General features: G+C 51.3%; 1 pseudogene; it reads right to left on the reverse strand.

Annotated features, from left to right (window-relative positions):
* Window positions 1-886: 886 nt before the first annotated feature.
* On the reverse strand, window positions 887-17,140 carry LOC136004223 (atos homolog protein B-like; annotated as a pseudogene).
* Window positions 17,141-18,670: the final 1,530 nt, after the last annotated feature.

Genomic DNA, 18,670 nt, shown 5'->3' on the forward strand with positions numbered 1-18,670 from the left:
CAGACTCAAGGATTTGGTGGAACTTGCCCATCCTCTCCACCAGCCATGCATCCTGCTGTGTCACAAAGAGGACCCCAATATTCAAGAGCAGGCTGGAGTTCAAGAGGTGCGGTGCTGGAGCCAACCACGCTGAATGCTTCAGCTGTTGGAAGTGCTGGAGAAAGGAAAAAGAACAGGATGGAGACTGGCTGCTGATACCTCAGAGCCCAGCACCTTTCCTGCACAAACGCAAACACACCTGTGTACTGCACTGAGCAGCCCTGTTCCAGACCCTTGCATGTGACAACCCTCTCCCTCCAGCTCTCCAATATGGGATTGCTCCTTACAGCCCAGGGCAGGCAACATCACTGACAACACAAGCACACACTGTGAGGGTACATGGGCTATCCCCACAGGGATGAGACCTGGGCCCCAGTATCAGTGTAAGTGTCAGGGTCTTCCCTGTGGGAGGGGGGGAAGTGGACATGACACGACACACAACTCACCCCAATGTTGGAGCTTTCTCCACATCTTCCCTCACATTCTTGCATGGGGGGCAGAATAAAGCCTCCCTAACATCATAAGGGAAAGGAAAAGGTGGGCTGGGGTTTCTTCTGCCCCACTCAGCCCCCTGTAACCTGGTCAGACTCCTTCCTTCCACCCCTCTCCACCCCCCACCTCTATCCCAGGCCTCCCTCACCTAGCCTGTCCCCCAGCTGTGGCTGCCTTCCAGCTCCCCCCAAGGACCTGCTTCCCCTGGGCACTCTCTCACTCTCCTCCTCAAAGCCCCTTGCTCCCCATGACTCTCCTCACTAACCTCCCATTCTCAGCTCCCCACAGCCTCTTCACTAACCTCCATGCCCCCCCCAGGCCTCTCCACAGCAACTCACATCCACATCTCCTACACTCATTTCCTCCCCACATCCACATCCACATCCACATCCACATCCACATCCACATCCACATCCACATCCACATCCACATCCACATCCACATCCACATCCACCTCTCCCCCAGTGTTCATGTCACCACTCCTCATAACAGGCTGCCCCCAGTCCCCCAACACCACTTCCTCAAACAAATTCTCACCCAGCCCCCTCAGTACCCCATACCCTTTTTCCCCCAGCCTCCTCAATACCCCTATCTCTACCCAGCTGAGCCCCCATCAGTTTCTCCCCAACACTGGCTCTGCCCCTCAAGGCCTCCCACAGCCCCACCTGCAGCAGGTTGAGACAGGGCTCAATCCCACATCCCAGCTGTGCCAGCATCACCTCCGATCTGGAAGGCCTCCCATAATGCCCTGCTTGTGCCCAGTGAGCTGCCAAGCACATCTTCTCCCACTGCGGCGGCCAATGCCCCTGGCTCCACCATCCCCAAGAGCAGCAAGACATGGGGGCCAGGCTCAGTTTCTGAATGGGTGCTTATTAAATTAAAAACAAACACAAAAAGTACTAGTACAGCTTTGCCAGGCAGCTGCCAGCCGCCACAGCGAGCGGGATCCGGGACCATGGGGCAAGAGGGAACCCCAATGTCCTGGGGGAGTGGGACACCAGAGGCAGGGGGGAAACTGGGGCCCTGGTGTCATGGCACAAGAAGTGCCCCAGGACCCGGTGCCGTGGTTGGAGTAGGCCCCCACTCTGGGGAAGGGGATGGTGAGTGGGACCCTGCCCACCCCACCCCAGCCATGCAAGGTCAGAGCCTCTCAACCTCCCTATGACAGGGGAGAGCAGGGCCTTGCACCCCCCCACCAAGCATAGCAGAGGCCTGGCCTGGCCTTACCATGCCCCAGCTCTGCCAGCTAGTGAGCAACATGAATACGGGGTGGGCTTTGGTTACAGTGATGGCTTTCCCAGGTGTCCTGGGTTCAGCAGTAGCAGTCATTTTTCTCCTTCTTAGGAGATGCAGTTAGGATTAGGATGCAGTTCTGTGGTTTTGACTTTCAGGCTGGGAACAATGATGATAACACAGATGTTTTTAGTTGTTGCTAAGTAATATTTACACCGACCAAGGACTTTCTGAGTCTCATGCTCTGCCAGGGAGGAGGGGAAGCCAGGAAAAAGCAGAGACAGGACACCTGACCTAAACTAGCCAACAATTGTTCAACACTATCCAGCACCTTCAAAGGGAAAAAGATGTCTCTGGATCTGATGGCAAAGCAACAAACAACACAGCTACTCAAACTCCAAGCACAGAAGCAACACCAGCCCCAGTGACAAGTACTGCAGCTACTCTGACTGCAAAAGATAATGCAGCTAATCCAATTCCAAGCACAGCAACTACACCAACCCCAGCAACAAGTACAGCAGTTACCCAAACCCCGACAGCAATAGACAGCGCAGCTGCTGGTGCGACTCAAACCCCAAGCACAGAGGCTGCGCCAACCCCGAGAACAGATACTGCAGCTACTCCATCCACAGTGATAATCACCGCAGCTAAACCAGAGGACCAATTTGTGCCAATATCAGTTGCCCCTGTATGCAAGGGGAAAAGCAAAAAAAGAGGGACAAAAAGCAACCTGTATAGGGAAGGCAGATGAGGCAACAATGCACTTACTACACGGGACAGCATCTGTTCAGGAGTTAGTATTACGTGACTCAGAGGAAGAACAGATGACTTCTCGACCCTGGACCTCAACCAAGCTATGGAATATGCATCAGGCAGAAAGCTCCAGGGGAGACTCAAGTTAGACCCCCTGGCTTTTGGAGTCAGGGATACAAAGGATCTGAGGCCAGCTATACACCAACTGAAAAAGAGATACTGGCAGCCTATGAAGGGATTTGAGCTGCTTCAGAAGTTATCTGCGCTGAAGCACAGCTCCTCCTGGCACCCCAGTTGCCCGTGCTGGGCTGGATGTTCAAAGGCAGGGTCTCCTCTACACATCATGAAACCAATGCGACATGGAGTAAGTGGGCTGCATTAATTACACAATGAGTTCGAATAGGAAATCCCAGTCGTCCAGGAATTATAGAAGTCATCATGGACTGGCCAGAGGGCAAAGATTTTGGAATGTCACCAGAGGAGGAGGAGATGCATGCTGAATAGGCCCCACCATATAATAAACTGTCAGAAAGTGAAAAACAGTATGCCTTGTTTACTGATGGGTCCCGCAGTATTGTGAGAAAGCATCGGAGATGGAAGGCAGCAGTATGGAGTCCTTGACGACAAGTTGCAGAAACTGCTGAAGGAGAGAGTGAATCGAGTCAGTTTTCCAAGGTGAAAGCCATCCAGCTGGCCCTGGACATTACTGAATGAGAAAAGCGGACAGTACTTTATCTCTCTACTGACTCATGGATGGTGGCAAATGCCCTGTGGGAGTGGTGGCAGCAATGGAAGCAGAGCAACTGGTAACGCAGTGGTAAACCCACCTGGGCTGCTGCACTGTGGCAAGATATCGCTGCCCGTGTGCAGAACCAGGTGGTGAAAGTACGCCATGTAGATGCCCATGTACCCAAGAGTCAGGGCACTGAGGAACACCAGAACAACCAACAAGTGGATAAAGTTGCTAAGATTGAAGTGCTCAGATGGACTTAGTTTGTCAGCTTCAGGGTGAATTATTTTTGGCCCGGTGGGCCCATGACACTTTAGGCCATCAGGAAAGAGATGCAATATATAGATGGGCCCGTGATCAAGGGGTGGACTTAACAATGGACACTATTGCCCAAGTTATTCATGAGTGTGTAACATGTCCTGCAATTAAACAAGCTAAACGGTTAAAGCCTCTTTGGTATGGAGGACGATGGCTGAAGTACAAATATGGGGAGTGTCCTGGGTTCAGCAGTAGCAGTCATTTTTCTCCTTCTTAGTGGCTAGTGCAGTGCTGTGTTTTGATTTTTTGGCCTGGGAACAGTGGTGATAAGGCTGATGTTTTCAGTTGCTGCTCAAATGTTTGGTCTGGCCAAGGACTTTCTGAGCCTCATGCTCTGCCAGGGAGGAGGGGAAGCTGGGAGGAAGCAGAGACAGGACACCTGACCCAAACTGACCAAAGAGGTATTCCATACCACAGCACGTCACGCCCAGGATGTAACCGAGAGTTACCCCGGAAGGGCTAGTTCACTGTGGCATTGGACGAGGTATCGGTCGGTGCTTGGCTGGGGGGAGTGGGGTGAGTTATTGGTCGGCTGGTGTTGAGGTGTTGTATTCTTTCCTCCTGTTATTTCCTTTATCATTATTATTATTATTGGTGGTAGAGGTAGTGATTTGTGTTATACCTTAGTTACTAAACTGTTCTTATCTCAACCCGTGGGAGTTGCATTCTTTTCAGTTCTCCTCTCCGTCCCTCCGGGAGAAGGGGGAGGGCAAGAAGCGGGGGAGAGTGAGTGGACGAGCTGTGTGGATCTGTTTAAACCACGACAGGGAGATTGATTGATGGCAGATTGATTATATCACACTCCCACCAACCTGCCAAGGTAAGCGCCATGTACTTACCATGGTGGAAGCAACCATCGGATGGCTGGAAACATACGCTGTGCCCCATGCCACTGCCCGGAACACTATCCTGGGCCTTGAGAAACTGATTTTGTGGTGACATGGCACCCCAGAGTGAACTGAGTCAGACAATGGGACTCATTTCCGGAACAGCTTAATAGACACTTGGGCCAAAGAGCATGGCATTGAGTGTGTATATCACATCCCCTACCATGCACCAGCCTCTTGGAAAATCTAATGGTACAATGAACTGTTAAAAACCACACTGAGAGCAATGGGGGGGGGAACTTAAAAGCATTGGGATACACACTTACCAAAGGCCACCTGGTTAGTCAACACCAGAGGATCTGCCAACAGAGCTGGTCCAGCCCTGTCAGAACTTTTACATACTGTAGAAGGGGATAAAGTTCCTATGGTGCACATAAAAAATTTGCTGGGGAAGACAGTCTAGGTTATTCCTGCTTCATGTAAAGGCAAACCCACTCGTGGGATTGCTTTTGCTCAGGGACCAAGATATACTTGGCAGGTAATGTGGGAAGATGGGGAAGTCCGATGTGTACCTCAAGGGGATTTGATTTTAGGGGAAAACAGCCAATGAACTCAATTGTATGCTGTTGTCTGCTGTGTAATACTTTTATAGCCCACCAACTAGATGTCTTCATGTCAGCAGTGACTGGCCCTGACTTCCCTCCAACCATCATCCCAACAGAGAATGAATTCTGATAGAACCAGACAAGTTCTTCAATAAAGGAACGATCAGTATCAGCAGGCTACGATCCAACAGTGCACACAGCCTCTCCTGCTCTGAAAGGCTGTTACAAGAGATGGAGCCCGACATCATGGACCAAATGGACTCAGCAGCTTTATAGGGATTGGTCCATGCACTAAGGAATCATCTCTCTCTCTCTCTCTCTCTGTGTTTGGATGTGTATATATATATATATATATATAAGAGTGATGGTATATTGAAAGTGTGGGATCTGAGCATGACGTGAATGGTATGGAATAAAGGGTAGATACTGTTCTGGGTTCAGCAGTAGCAGTCTTTTTTTCTCCTTCTTAGTAGCTGGTGCAGTGCTGTGGTTTTGACTTTCAGCCTGGGAACAGTGCTGATAACACCGATGTTTTTAGTTGCTGCTCAGTAATGTTTACTCTGACCAAGGACTTTCTGAGTCCCATGCTCTGCCAGGGAGGAGGGGAAGCCAGGAGGAAGCAGAGAAAGGACACCTGACCCAACCTAGCCAAAGAGGTATTCCATACCACAGCACGTCATGCCCACTATATAAACTCGAGGCAGTTACCCAGAAGGGCTAAATCGCTGCTCAGTCAGGCTGGTTATCGGTCGGCAGATGGTGAGCGGTTGTATTCTTTTCCCTTGTTATTTCCCTTATCATTATTATTATTGGTGGTGGCAGTAGTGGTTTTGTGTTATACCTTAGTTACTGGACTGTTCTTTTATCAACCTGTGGGAGTTACATTCTTTCAATTCTCCTCCCCCTCCCCCCAGGAGCGGGGTGAGGAAAGGTGGGGGGAGTGAGCAAGCAGCTGTGTGGTTCTGAGTTACCAACTGGGCTTAAACTACGACATCAGGGAGCCCCCAGTCCTAGGGTCGTGACCACCCCAACTAGGTTGCAGCCTGGCAGTCCTCCCTTCATTAGCATAGCAGAGACCCCAGGTCATGGGTATTACACAGAGGGGGTACATGCAAGATCATTTTGCCTTTGTCCCCTGCCCCTCTCACCTCTGACCCACTTGGCACTCCCTTAGATGCAGCAAGGATGGGCACTGCTCCAGATCACTCCCAAACACCCTCCTGAAGGTCCAGCCCAACTTCCATTTGATGCCCTCTGTTCCTTCCCCTCTTTCCAGGGACAATCCTCCAGCACCTGATCATGCTCTCAGCAGACCCCTGCCCAAAGCCATCTCCTAGATGCGATTCACCCCACACGTGCAGATGGTACAAAGCCCTGATTTTCTTCCAATCTCTACCTTCTTTCAGATCCACAGCACACATAGGCTCTGGAGGCTCCTGCCAAGAGGGCTGTCCTCATGCTCCTGCAGAGAGCCCCAGGTCCCCATCCATGGAATAGCCACATCTCTTAGCTTCAGGAGCAATGGCAACAGCTAGTTTCCTGCCACCCACAGATTTCTTGGGGTCTAGCTTGTGAGAGAAACAACATTGTTTTCACATACATGGGAATGGGGCTTTGCAATATTGGGGCTTTGCAATATTAAAGCTTTGCAATATGAAGGCTTTGCAATACTGGGGATGGGGCTACGTTACTATGGGAATGAAACAAAGGGTTTGAGATGCCATAACTTAGAAAGACACACTCTGTGGTTAATGACAATGTCATCTTTAGGTGACAGATATGCTCTGTGGTTCAAAAGAATGCTATCTTTATATAACCTATGAAACTAAGCCTGTGCAAACTGGTTCTGTATTTAAATAGTAAGTTGGGGTACCACATGTCTGCCAGAGAGTTATGAAATCAAACCATAAAAGGAAATAAATGAATAAATAAGAGGAAGGGACGTACGAAATTGAGTAAGAGGAGGTGTAACCAGAGGCGGGACAGTTGGCATGTAGATTATACACGTTGGATAGGCTGTAAACCTTGGAGTCCCCAACCAATGGAGAAAGAAGGGAGAGGACTTGCGGATGGGATAGGAAATATAAATCATAGCCAAAGCAGAACTGTGTGTGCTTACTTGCCAGGACATCCATTTCTGCACAAATGTTAATAAATAGCTGCTTCAATGCTGTTTCTACCCTGAACTTTTACAAGAAAAGTTTTTATCTAAAGACCATATCCCACATGGCTTGCCCTAAAATGATAGGTGGGCAAGTCCACACCTCCCCAAGCTTTCTGAAGTGGAACTGGCTCCACAGAGCTGGTGCCCAGCCTGTCTCAGCCTCTCCCAGGGTTTTTAACACAGCCCCAGCATGGGAGCTGCACCCTGTCCAAGAGGTGGGCCACCTTCTCCTTCCATAGCCCAAGGTATCCTCATCCCTGGTCACCCTCACAGCCCTGCTGCAGCCTGGACAGCCCCACACTGCTGAGAACAGCCTCCCTGCTGCCAGGGGCCTCATCCAGCACTGAGAGTGTGGAGGGAAGAATCCAACACTTCTGATGTTCCACACAAGCTTCCTCTGTGCTCCCAGCAGCAATAATACTAATGAATACAAATTCTTCCACATGTTCTGCTCCCAATCCCAGGACCAGTGTGGGCAGCCTAACCCAGAGCCCCCAGCCCAACTTCACTCCCCCTTGGCTTGAGCCACAACTCTGAGCTGGGAGCAGCGCTGGCAGAAGGCTTGGCCATATCCCTGGAGCAATGGGGCTGCTCCCAAACCTCTGCCTCTCCTGGTGAAGCCCCCTCAGGGATCTCAGCCCTGCCACAAGGCACAGTCAGGGCATCTGTGTTGCTCAGGATGGGGGCACACAGTGAGACAAGGGGGGGGGGGGGGGCACAAAATTACAAAATGGAATATATAAACCTTTAGAATCAGTTTTAAGTAATGTTAAGTTTGATGGCTTTGTAACAGTAGCAATGGAAAATTACTGAGGTGCATGATACATAGTAAAAAAAAATAGAGTACAGCTAGAGAACATACTGAGAATTCTTGTACAAGATAAATCGTTATAGTTGACATAGTAGATGTTCCTTGGCATCTCTGTAAAGGATTTCAGTTCATAGGGGATCCCCGATTGACTTGTGTGAGAAAAGCAGCCAGATCATTGTGAAGGTAGGTCTTCCCCGATTTGGAGCTGTAAAACCTGAGTGGAGACAAGAGCAGGGTGGAGGGACCTCAGGCTCCCAGGCAAGAGCAGGACAGCCTTGACAGTGGCACGACCCCCTCACCTACTTTGGGCTGTAGTCAAGGTGGACATTCTGTTTGCTCTCAGGCAGGGCAGCAGCTCCGACCTCCCTGAAAAAGCAGCCAGTCGTTGCTCCTCCCCAGGGCAAGGGGTTCAGGCTGCCATCCTCCCACTCTGGCAGAAGGGCCTGCATGTTTGGAGGAGGCAGGGACACATGTGCAAGGAGCTCAGAGGTAGCCCTGGGACAGGTGTCCATCCTACCTGGCATGCCCTACTTTAGGTGCATCAGGTAGCAGAGGACCCTGGGGGGTGGGCCAGTGTCTGGTAGGTTGCTGTGGCCACTGTGGCCCTTTCCTCCTCCCCCACAGGCACCAGGAAGATACGATGGCATAGGAAGGTCATGTGGTTGGCTGGCATATCCTGGAAGTTGTATGTCACCAAAAACATCTTCACCACAATCTTGTTGGGGTTAAATAAGGTCTGTAGAGGGTAGGGGGTAAGACCAGGAAGGTCATAGGAATGGATCCATAGGGCATTCATCTGGGGCATCTGGGGGCAGCACCAGTGGGTCCAAGGGCGCAGAAAGCCCCACATCAGCCCCAGAGGGCTTAGCCTGAGGCCCACAGGCCAGTCCTTTCCATACACCTCCACTCCACTCCAAGATCCATGTTTCTTCCCACCAACACCTTTTTTCCCTGCATCTCCCATCACCTTGTCTTCCTGCCAGCACCCCGGGGACCCTGTGTTCCTCTCTGCTGTGCTTTTTGGCATCCATGTACTCCCTCTACACAGAGCTTTCTGGCTGCTGCCCCTGTCAAACAACGTGATGGAGTGTATCCACCTTGGGGAGCAACTGGAGCCCACCTGGCTCCCTGTCCATGGAGCTGCCAGAAGCCAACTCACCACTTGTATGGTTCCAGCTTTGGGGACACCTCTTTCCCAAGGCCTCCAAGTCAATCACTCCATGGGGCAAAAGAAAGCACATGAGAGAGGGAGAAAGCCCATGGAGAGCCCAGCTGGGACCTAGCATGGGGCCACAGGCCCCTCTTGCCAGGAACACCTGGCACAAAGCAGCAAGACGATGCCCAGCTTAGTCCCTCTCTAGACAGAAGGATGAGCAAGTAGCAACACAGAAGTGATGGCAAAGCAGCAGCCATGAGATGGTTGGCTAGCAGCCTGCCTGTTCATACACCTGCAAGTGTTCCTGCTTTTTTCCCTCTTTGCTTTGTGAGTTAAATATTGCTCCCAGCACAGCTAGCAGTCTCCTCAGGTAGGTGGTTGCTCGAATCACATTCTCTGGAGAGGGGAGAGAGGCAGCCCCAGAGGATGTGTGGTGCCTGGGTACAGCTCCCACTCACCTCCCCCATAGGCCCAGCCCTCCCTCACCTGCATACCAGGAAAGGTGAGGGCATGGTGCGTTCAGAGATTTCAAAGTAGGTGACATCAATGGGCAGAGTGGCATGCTGGGGGCAGTAGGAGATGCTGGCACCAATCTCTGCCATGAACCCCTTGATCCTCCCTGATGGCACAAGGGGATCCTTGATCCCCTTTCAGGATGGACTCCTGAGAGAGGAGGGAAGTGTTAAGGACTTTCAAACACCAGTCCTGACTCTTGCCTCTAAGCTGCAGGTGAGATCACCCCTATCTCCACTGCAACCATGTCTGCTTGCCCTTGCATGCCTCCTGGCTCTCTGGAGACTGCCCATGAGTTGCCCCAGCTGCTCACTCCAAGACAGACCCATCCTGAATCAGTGGGCTGAAACCAGCCATCTAACAGAGAGAAGCAGTGGGATTGCCTCAGCTCAGCCACTCAGCTCCATGGTGGCCATCTCAGCAGGGTGTGGGGTCCTAGCATGTCACCCAAAAGATCTGCTGGCCGAGCCATTCTGCTGGTAGATGGTGGCTGTGTGAAGAGCCACTTAACGCCAGGCCCATAGAGACAATTACCCCAGCCCCACAGTGGGGCTCTCATCGGGCTCAGCCTCTCACCAGCCCAGCCTGGAGCCTGGTGGGACCCACCTCCCTCTCTAACAGGTGGGTGTGAGACAAGGGGGGCACAAAATCACAAAATGGAATGTATAAACCTTTAGAATTAGTTTTAAGTAATGTTAAGTTTGATGGCTTTGTAACAGTAGCAGTGGAAAACTACCTACTGAGGTGCAGGATATATAGTAAAAAGAAATAGAGTACAGCTAGAGAACATACTGAGAATTCTTGTACAAGATAAATTGTTATAGTTGACATAGTTTTAAGAAAAACAGTCTAGAAGAACAGGACACAGGGATAAGGAGTATCTGGGAACGGCAGGTGTCCAGGATGGGCTACAGTTAAACTAACTGATAAGTAGGAGGATAGGAGGATTATTATGTCTCTAACGAACCAATTAAACTGGTATAAGAATCTACTGCACGTGCTTCAAAGGCTGCCAGAAGTGATGAAGATTGTTGGAAGAAGTAAACGACCCTCAGAGACCACCACGATTCTGTACGCATGTGGGGAACTTTCTGGAAAATTATGTAATCCATACGTAGCCTCATGAATATGTATGTATGCCCAGTGGCTATATAAGGACGGCTTGTGTAGCAATAAGGAGACACACTTTAGGAGGAGCTATCCCCCATGTCTTCTGGCACCGCAATAAAGAATACCTGCTTATCAACTTGAAAACTTTATTGGCAAGTTTGTTCCTGGAGTTTTCTCTGAATCAGGTGCCATTACCTCAGTTTCCCAGCAGAGCATGGCTGATGGTGGTGGCCCAGGGCACTGTGGAGGACTTGGCATTCCTCTGGAGACTGCTCCAGAGATGTCGCCTTTGAAAGAGGAGAGAAAATTGGTGTCAAACCAGAGAGCATGCAGCCTTGAGCTGTCCATGCCCCTGGGGGTGAAGATCCCTCTTCAGGTCCCTCCATCCCTTTCTTTGGTGGAGGTTGAACCCATGTTCCTACCCCCCAGGGGCAGAAGAAACCTCCCTCTGCCCCACAGCTTGGTGTCTTGTGGAGGAGAGATGCCTGGGGCAGGGAAGGGAAGAGGATTTGTCCCAACCCAACCCTCCCATGGGGATGCAGGGTGCTGAGGTAGCTAGGCACCCCAGGCCTCCATGGCTGTCCCTCAGGACTGCTGAGACACGATTTGAGGCTCAGCCTGCTCTTCAGCCTCTTCCCAACCGCAGTGCAATCTGCAGAGCTCTGGAGGGGACACGAAATCAAGAACCGTGTTAGGGCAGCAACTGGGGACTGTGCATCCCCAGAATGTGCCATCATCCCTTGCCCTGCCCCACAGCCCCATGAGGGTCCCAGCATATTGGGCAGGCTGTCAGTGGCTTCTGCAGGGGCATCTGGTTTGCTGGTGACAGGCGGGATACACCAGTCCCAGAGAAGAAAAAGGGTTTTGGGGCAGGAGTTAGCAGGGCTTATTGACAGGGCTTTAAACTAGTTAGGAAGGGGGGAGGGGATTTAACAGGGCCTGTTGGGGACAAGCCCAAGAGGAACATGCTAGGGATTGAAGGATGGCGGGCTAAGGAGGACTATCAATCTCTTGTTTCACTTGTGGGAAAGGATAGCTTTTTAGACCCTGTCCCGCAGGGGAAAAAGGGTACTAGGACTGGCTCCCTGAAATGCCTGTACACCAATGCACGCAGCATGGGGAATAAACAGGAGGAGTTAGAAGTCTGTGTGCGGGCTAAAGGTTATGATCTAGTGGCGATTACAGAGACATGGTGGGACAGTTCACATGACTGGAATGTGGTCATGGATGGCTATGTCCTTTTTAGGAAAGATAGGTCAGCAAAGCGAGGTGGTGGAGTGGCTCTTTACGTGAGAGAGCAACTAGAATGTATTGAGTTCTGTCCGGGGTCGGATGAGGAGCAAGTGGAATGTCTGTGGGTACGAATCAAGGGGCTGACTGGCACGGGTGATACAGTTGTGGGGGTCTATTACAGACCTCCTGATCAGGACGAAGGAGTTGATGAGGCTTTCTACAGGCAACTGGAAGTAGCCTCGCGACTACATGCCTTAGTCGTCGTGGGGGACTTTAATTACCCCGATATTTGCTGGAAGACTCACACAGCCAGTCATTCACAGTCTAGGAGGTTCCTCGAGTGCATTGATGATAATTTCTTAATGCAAATGGTGGACGTACCAACTAGGGGAGCAGCGCTGCTAGATTTAGTACTCGCCAACAAGGAGGGTTTGGTCGAAGTGGTGACGGTCAATGGCAGCCTTGGCTGCAGTGACCATGAGATGGTGGAGTTTAGGATCCTGTGTGGGAGGAATAGAATACCTAGCAAAGCCACAGTTCTGGATTTCCGAAGGGCCAACTTTGGCCTCTTCAGTCAACTGCTAAGGGAAGTCTCATGGGAAAGTGTACTAGGCGGTAAAGGGGCTCAAGATAGTTGGTTAGCATTCAAGGACCGCTTCTTCCAAGCTCAGGATCGGAGCGTCCCAATAAGTAGGAAGTCAAGTAAGGGATCTAGGAGACCGGCGTGGTTAAACAAGGAGCTGCTGGGCAAACTCAAGTGGAAAAGGAGAATCTATGGATTATGGAAGGAGGGGCTGGCCGCTTGGGAGGAATATAGGACAGTTGTTAGAGGATGTAGGGAGGCAATTAGGACAGCTAAGGCCTCCTTGGAACTCAATCTTGCTAGTCGGGTTAAAGACAATAGAAAGGGCTTCTTCAAATACATAGCAAATAAAACTAACACAAGAGGCAATATAGGCCCACTGCTGAACGAAGTGGGTACCCTGGAGACAGAGGATATAAAGAAGGCAGAGGTGCTGAATGCCTTCTTTGCCTCTGTCTTTACTCCTGCAGACTCTCCCCGAGGGCCCCGGATTTCTATAGCCCCAGAAGGAGTCAGGACAAAGGAGGAGTTTGCTTTGGTAGATGAGGATTGGGTTAGGGATCAGCTATGCAATCTGGACATCTGTAAATCGATGGGTCCGGATGGAATGCACCCACGGGTGCTGAGGGAGCTGGCGGAGGTCATTGCTAGGCCACTTTCCATCATCTTTGGTAAGTCGTGGGAAACGGGCGAGGTGCCTGAGGATTGGCGGATGGCAAAGGTCACACCAATCTATAAGAAGGGCAAGAAGGAGGACCCGGGTAATTATAGACCGGTCAGCCTTACCTCCATCCCTGGAAAGGTGATGGAACAACTTATTCTTGACTCCATCACTAGGCATATCAAGGATGAGGGGGTCATTAAGAACAGCCAACATGGTTTTATGAGGGGGAAGTCATGTATGACCAACCTTATAGCCTTCTATGAGGAAGTGACTAGGTGGAGGGATGATGGTAGAGCGGTAGATGTAGTTTTTCTTGATTTCAGTAAGGCATTTGATACTGTCTCCCACAGCATCCTCATAGATAAGCTAAGGAAGTGTGGGCTTGACGATCAAGTAGTGAGGTGGATCGAGAACTGGTTGAAAGGAAGAAGGCAGAGAGTTGTGGTCAATGGCGCAGAATCTAGCTGGAGGTCTGTGACTAGTGGAGTTCCTCAGGGGTCGGTGCTGGGACCGGTGCTGTTTAATATTTTCATCAATGACCTGGATGAGGGAACTGAGTGCACCCTCAGCAAGTTTGCTGATGACACAAAACTGGGAGGAGTGGCTGACACACCAGAGGACTGTGCTGCCATTCAGCGAGACCTGGACAGGCTGGAGAGTTGGGCGGGGAGAAACTTGATGAAATTTAACAAGGGCAAGTGTAGAGTCTTGCATCTGGGGAAGAACAACCCCATGTACCAGTACAGGTTGGGGGTTGACCTGCTGGAAAGTAGTGAAGGGGAAAGGGACCTGGGGATCCTGGTGGATAGGAGGATGACCATGAGCCAGCAATGTGCTCTTGTGGCCAAGAAGGCAAATGGCATCTTAGGGTGCATTAGAAAGGGAGTGGTTAGTAGGTCAAGAGAGGTTCTCCTCCCCCTCTACTCAGCCTTGGTGAGGCCGCATCTGGAATATTGTGTCCAGTTCTGGGCCCCTCAATTCAAGAAGGACAGGGAATTGCTTGAAGGAGTCCAGCGCAGAGCCACAAAGATGATTAAGGGAGTGGAACATCTCCCTTATGAGGAGAGGCTGAGGGAGCTGGGTCTCTTTAGCTTGGAGAAGAGGAGACTGAGGGGTGACCTCATCAATGTTTACAAATATGTAAAGGGTAGGTGTCAGGATGATGGAGCTAGGCTTTTTTCAGTGATATCCAGTGATAGGACAAGGGGCAATGGGTGTAAACTGGAGCATAGGAAGTTCCACGTTAACATCAGGAAGAACTTCTTTACTGTAAGAGTGACAGAGCACTGGAACAGGTTGCCCAGGGGGGTTGTGGAGTCTCCTACACTGGAGATATTCAAGGCCCGCCTGGACAAGTTCCTGTGTGATGTACTGTAGGTTACCCTGCTCTTGCAGGGGGGTTGGACTAGATGATCTTTTTAGGTCCCTTCCAACCCTTGGGATTCTGTGATTCAGCAGGGCAGCACAAGGGCTGGGGTAGGGATGTGGGGCTGACAAAATCAAGACCTGATGGCAAGGGTCTTTACACTCCCAAAATGTCTCTGCTGGGGAAGAGGGTGTTGGTACCCAGCTTGAGGGTGCAGTGTGCAGCTCCCACCTGCAAAGCAGGTCTCAGGGCCAGCCCCTGTGAACAAGACACCCCCAGAAGGAGCCATGCACCAACACCCCCTTGCACCTCTCAGGGAAGAAAAGTCCTGTGCCCAGGAGATTCATACAAAATCCTTGGTAATGCCAACTGCCTGCCCCTGCCCACAGCCAGGGTCCTACAGCTGTAGGGTGGGGGTTTAAAGCCAAGGCAACACTGCAACTTCCTTTTAAAGATGTCCTGAGCAAGCAGCTACATGATACTTAGTTACCAGATGGGTCTAAACCACAACAAAGGGGGACATGCTCCCTTCTGGAAGCCACACAAAAGGATGATGGAGCTGGCTGGCATGACTGAGCAGGAATACCAAGTGAAGCTGCTGGAGGGCTTCACTCTGCAAGGGCAGTGCTGGGGGCAGCCAGGCTGGAGGAACAGTCACCAAAAAGGGCACGTGGGCAGGGATGGAGCTGTACCTCCATGGACTGTGTCCTGGATCCAGGCAGCAAGAAAACAGGGTACTTCTACTGTCAGTCCCTGCAGGATGCTGTACCATGGGATGCCCCAGGGAAGGAGAGGAGCATGACAACTCTGGCATAAGCCTGCTGCAGCCTCAACCAGCAGGACATGGTGAAGGCAGGGAGCTGGTCAGGAGGGGCTAGTAAGCAGTGAGGAATTGCAGGCAACTCCTGAATTGCCAGGGTGGTTGCAAGCCTCTGGAGTCTGCCCCATTTCTAAGAGCTTGTGGCACCTTGGGGACATGCTACAGGCATTCTAGAACTGCAGAAAAGCCAGTGGCATCTCTGCACACAGCACTGGGGTTCCCACTCCCTGGCCAGAGCATGTCCAGTCTTGCTCCCTGCCACCAAAACCCTTGTCCAGTGGGCAGAGTGCCCTGATGGATATCATGGCCAGGGACCCAAGCCATCCCACTCCTCTGCATTCTTCTCCCCCAGGCAGGCAGAGGACAGCCACTCTTCCCAAGCCTGCCAGTAAGTCTGGCTTAACATGAAGCTGTCAGACACTGACTGCGGCCCCATGCCAAATGGTCAACTTTTGCTGTCATGTAGAGGTTGTGTCCTGTTCAAATCACAGAATCATAGAATAGTTTGGGTTGTAAAGGATCTTAAGTTCATCTAGTTTCAACCCCCCTGCCATGGGCAGGGACACCTCCCACTAGACCAGGTTGCTAAAGGCCCTGTCCAACCTGGCATTGAACACTGCCAGGGATGCAGCATTCACAACTTCCTTGGGCAACCTGTTCCAGTGCCTCACCACTGAGGCTCTAAAGGCCAGAGAGCTGGTTGCAAACAGCCGATCAAGTGACTACAAGGTGTCAAGAGCCAGTGACAACCTACAGATGGCACGTCCCAGGGCTGACTGTTAGCTGCTGCCCTGCTCACACCAGTGAACCGGGACAGAACAGGGTGCTGTGCCATGATGGACCACATGTCCATGAGGACCACATTTTGCCCACAAGGACAGCCTTGAGCTCTGGCTGTCCCTGGGCCATTCCCTGCCTCCCCCCACAAGTGACGCTCACCTTAGCTGTGGGAAGTAGGTGATTCCAGAAAGGTGCTCCCTTGGCATCAGTGCTACAGCAGGCTGTGGGCACTGGATGGCATGACAGGGCTCTCTTCTTCCTTTCTAATGGGGGCAGGTTCTCATGGGGAGCAGGAGTCAACCACAACCTCGCCAGCAGGCATCAGCTTCCTTTTTGCTGGGCAGCAGCTGATGGCAAGACAGCTGTTCCCACAGGGCATCTTCTCTAATGAACTCAGGTTGCTGAGCTCAGGGCTGAATGCTGCTTGTGGAGCTAGGAGGTCCTTGCACCCATTGGCTACCACTAGCCATTCCTCTTCTCTGTTAGCCATGCTGCTGTGAGTCAGGCTGCTCTCCGGCTTCTCTCTCTTCCCATCAGAGACCAGCTGCAATCTTTTAATTTGCACAATCTGCAATATTGTGCAAATTAAAGTAAAGTAGATTGTGGTCACTCACCTGCTCCCTATTATCCCCGTAGGCTGTGGGCTGATCCCCCAGCAAGACAGGGCAATCATCTCTCATGTGCAAAGTGTTTGAAGCAACCGGCCAGAAGACATCCTGCAACAAAAGACAGACTATGGGACAAAGTGAGCCCTCTCCGGAAGCTAACAGGAGAACTGGCTACCCTGGATTTGGACGAGGCTGAGGTTCTTAATGACTTCTGTGCCTCACTCTTCACTGGCAAATGCTCTGACCACACCACCCAATGCTTCAAAGGCAGGTGCAGGGACTGTGAGAATGAAGACCTTAGGCCCGTTGTAGGAGAGGATCTGGTTCGAGACCATCTTAAGAACCTGAAGGTGCACAAGTCCATGGGACCTAATGGAATCCATCCGTGGGTCCTGAAGGAGCTGGCGAATGAAGTTCCTAAGCCACTGGCCATCATATTTGGAAAATCATGGCAGTCATGTGAAGTTCCCGACAACTGGAAAAAGGGAAATATAACCCCCATTTTCAAGAAGGGGAAAATGGAAGACCCAGGGAACTACAGACCAGTCAGTCTCACCTCTGTGCCTGGTAAAATCTTGGAGCACATTCTCCTGGAAGGCATGCTAAGGCAAATGAAAAACAACAAGGTGCTTGGTGACAGCCAGCATGGCTTCACTAAGGGGGAATCCTACCTGACCAATTTGGTGGCCTTCTATGATGGGGCTACAGAAATGATGGACAGGGGTAGAGCAGTTGATGTCATCTACCTGGACTTGTGCAAAGCGTTCAACACTGTCCCATACAACGTCCTTGTCTCTAAATTGGAGAGATAACAGTTTGATGGATGGACCACTCGGTGGATAAAGAACTGGCTGGATGGCTGCACGCAAAGAGTTGTGGTCAATGGCTCAATGTCTGGCTGGAGACCGGTAATGAGTGGTGTCCCTCAGGGATCGGTGTTGGGACCAGTCTTGTTCAACATCTTTCTTGGTGACATGGACAGTGGGATTGACTGCACCCTCAGCAAGTTTGCCGATGACACCAAGCTGTGTGGTCCGGTTGATATGTTGGAGGGAAGGGATACCATCCAGAGGGACCTTGACATGCTTGTGAGGTGGGCAGATGCCAACCTTAGGAAGTTTAACCAAGCCAAGTGCAAGGTCTTACACCTGGATCAGAGCAATCCCAGGCACAGCTACAGACTGGGCAAAGAAGAGATTCAGAGTGGCCCTGTGGAGAAGGACTTGGGGGTGTTGGTTGATGAGAAACTGAATGTGATGCAGCTTCAGTGTGCACTCACAGACCAGAAAGCCAACTGTATCCTGGGCTTCATCAAAAGGAGTGTGACCAGCAGGTCACAGGAGGTGATCATGCCCCTCTACTCTGCTCTTGTGAGACCTCACCTGGAGTATTGTGTGCAGTTCTGGTGTCCTCAACATTAAAAGGACATGGAACTGCTGGAACAAGTCCAGAGGAGGGCCATGAGGATGATCAAGGGACTGGAGCACCTCCCGTATGAAGACAGGCTGAGAAAGTTGAGGCTGTTCAGCCTGGAGAAGAGAAGGCTGCATGGAGACCTCATAGCAGCCTTCCAGTATCTGAAGGGGGCCTATAAGGATGCTGGGGAGGGACTCTTCATCAGTGACTGTAGTGACAGGACAAGGGGTAATGGGTTAAAACTTAAACAGTAGAAGTTTAGATTGGATGTAAGGAGGAAATTCTTTCCTGTTAGGGTGGTGAGGCACTGGAATGGGTTGCCTAGGGAGGTTGTGAATGCTCCATCCCTGGCAGTGTTCAAGGCCAGGTTAGACGAAGCTCTGGGTGGGATGGTTTAGTGTGAGGTGTCCCTGCCCATGGCGAGGGGTTGGAACTAGATTATCTTGAGG

The sequence above is a fragment of the Lathamus discolor genome, chromosome W, assembly GCF_037157495.1.
Source record: "Lathamus discolor isolate bLatDis1 chromosome W, bLatDis1.hap1, whole genome shotgun sequence".
NCBI classification, from domain to species: Eukaryota; Metazoa; Chordata; class Aves; order Psittaciformes; family Psittacidae; genus Lathamus; species Lathamus discolor.